This window comes from Lolium rigidum, chromosome 1 (genome assembly GCF_022539505.1).
Source record: "Lolium rigidum isolate FL_2022 chromosome 1, APGP_CSIRO_Lrig_0.1, whole genome shotgun sequence".
In the NCBI taxonomy this organism is placed as follows: domain Eukaryota; kingdom Viridiplantae; phylum Streptophyta; class Magnoliopsida; order Poales; family Poaceae; genus Lolium; species Lolium rigidum.
The window spans coordinates 97945671-97948817 of record NC_061508.1 but is presented as its reverse complement, the minus strand read 5'-3'; positions in this window follow the sequence as shown (position 1 = coordinate 97948817).

Here is a 3147-nt window from a genome sequence, read left to right as displayed (position 1 = left end):
AATCCGGTGCAACATTCAAGAACGAAGCATATTGAGATCCGGAACCATTTCATTAGGGATCATGTTGCCCGTGGTGATATTGAGCTTATCTATGTTCCTACCAAAGATCAACTTGCCGATATATTCACGAAGCCTCTTTATGAAGCAAGGTTCTCTTATTTGAGGAATGAGCTAAATATCATTGATTCAAGGAGTATAGCTTGACCATCTTGCAAACACACCTTTGTCTCAAAACTTTATTTGGTTTAGATGTGGGCATGGAAATAGGGGGAGTGCGGTTTAAATTATTGAGCTATCCCTCCCCCCATAATGCCAACATTAAGAAATCATTCTCTTTATATCATATGTTGATATGTGAGCTTCAATGATGAGTATTGGTTTGGACCCAAGATATATCTTCGCGGTGCCATACCATAACACTCATATATGGTGGCCTAGGCCACCACACTCTTCTTTGGAAGAGTTGGAGTTATTTGGATCTTCATTGAGTTTTATTGACATCTCCTTGTTTATGGGAAATCACTCACTTTTGGCCTTCATTTGCATTATTTGCAAAAATGAGTGATCATGTACCATCTCACAGTTTGGCGCATCTGTCCTAAGCCTATCTCATCTAAGCCATATCCTCTTCCCGCTCCGAGTGCACCAACTTCCTGTCAAAAACTGTTCCTGGCACAGCTTTTTCCGTTTCACCGGAAGTTCCGGTCGTTCTGACCGGTACTTCCGGCTGGAATTTTCTGCCAGCTCCTGTCGCTGTTGCTGATCAGTTGGAGTGGCGTCTGGGGGACCGGAAGTTCCGGCTCCAACGAGCGGAACTTCCGCCCCTACGAAACCACTACATATCTGGTCGGGAACGGGGAGGCAGTTCCTGCCTCCTCACTTTCCCCCACCCAAGATTTGTTCTAGTTCTCTCTCTCCCTGTGGTGGCTGCTCCTCTCTCCGGCCGGATCTCCCTCCTCCGGCGACCTCCGCCGGATCGGCTCCGTGGATTGGCATCCACTCCCTCTCCTCCTCCATGGCTCCCCCCGGTTTGTGCCCTCTCCCTCTCTATGTGTGGGTAGACCTCACTAGATGAACTATAGGGCATACTCTAGGCAAAGCTATGGTAGAACATCTCTAGATGCCTTTCCTTTACTAGAACCTGCTTAAGATGTTGTTGTGATGCGGGTCATCGAGCCATTGACTCAGATATGGTGAGAAACTGCCGCTGTATTCGAACAGCCGGAAGTTCCGGCTCCACACGCCGGAACTTCCGCCGCGGGGCGGAACTTCCGCCGGTTCTCACCGGAACTTCCGGCCTGGCGAATTTTTCTGCTGTTACTCAATATCCTGTGCAGGCTCTGGTTTTGGCCTCCTTGCTAGTGTGGACTAATTTATCATTCCTATCTTGTTGATTTCATCCCAGGTTCATCCAAGAAGAGAGGCAAGGGTCATGTGGATGAGATTGAGGAAGAACTTGAGCAAACTAGACCATCCAAGCTCACCGCTCGTCAGCAATCCGCTCAAAGGCAAAAGACACCCGCAGTGAGAGGCAAGAATATCCATGTTTCCGTGAAGAACTTGCAGTATCTTGAGTACAAGGAGCTCCGTGACACAAACCCTTACCTCACCCCTCGGAACAATAGGGTTGGCGATAAGCGGTTTCACAACAAGACTCAAGAGGAGATTTTCTATGAGGTGTATGTGCCATTCAAGAAGGGGGTAGCCCCGCAACATGCCATTGACACCGGGAAGATGGCCGCTTCTAGGTACTTTGAAGAAGCCTATGCTATGTGTGGAGAGTTTGGGCTCTATCCCATTATGGAGCTCAACAAGGATTATGATGTCGGGTTGATTCATCAATACTATGCCACCATCCATTTTCAATCGGATGAAGCTAAAACCTTCCGGTGGATGTCTCATGAAAGGCTACTTGAGTCTAACTTGGCTAAGTTTGGAAGTGCCCTTGGATACCCTCGACACCCGGGCATAGATGCAAATGGTTGGAGGTGCCATGATAGCTCCTTTGCTCAAACAAGGGAAGTCTTGGAGCCCCTCTACATCAAAGGTTGGGGTATTCCGGGCAAGAGTGCGGATCTTCTCCCTACTTGGGACATTATGCTTAGAGTCTACCGGGAAACCATTGGACCAAAGGGTGGCAACCTTGATGAGCTACATCTCTATGAAGTGGATCTAATGGCAAACTCTTTTGCCAAGAGGGGCACCGGTGAGAGGCTTGATGTGATGGACTACATCTATCATGAGATGTGGTCATGTGTGATGGAGAAGAAGCTTCCCACGTTTGCTCCATACATTATGAAGCTCATTGAGGACACTTGGGTTGATACTTATGAGAGCACCCTCATTCACTTCATTCCCCTCAGTATCACATCCCATGAAGTGAAGGTTTTGAGGACCAAGCGCCGCAACTCTCCGATAGAAGATGTTACACCCATGGATGAGAAGCCACCAAGCTGGGCTTCTAAGCTTGCTCGCCGCATGAGACAGATCTTTTGCCTCACCTCTGCAGTCAACCACCGTCAGTATCAGCAGCATGCAGAAGCCAAGAAGTCTCGGGTTCGTCAGAAGAGCATCATGAGGGCTCTTGCGGTGGATGTGTCTCCTCCCGGATCCGAGGAGAACATCACTCCGGAGGAGGAATGGGTCTCTCAGCATGGCATGCCTCTCCCTCCAGATGGTCTTGAGATCGAGTCTCCTCCGCACACTCCTCCCTTCCCCGGCGCTACATCGAACCTCCCTCCCGGCTGGGCTAATGCCGACCCTTGGGACGTGTAGTTTCTCCTTTCCCTTTTTTGGTGCCTTGGTGCCAAAGGGGGAGAGCGAGAACCTTTTTAGGTTGCTCTTCGTTGGGTATTTGCTTGGGGGATTCACAAGCTCGTGTTGGCTTTGATTTTTATCGCTTGTGATTCTACTTATCTTGTGGTGTCGAACTATGTCCTAGTTTATTTGGCTTGTAAACTCTATCTATGTGTTTGGAACCTTATCTATGTGTATGATAAACTCCGTATGTGAGTCTTCCATGGTTATCTATGTGTGCATGATCTTATTATCCATATGCTTATCACTATATTGTATTGTGCATGATCTTATTGCTAACCCATGGAAGACGGTTGCAAGATATAGGGGGAGCTTCTTATGTACCAATGC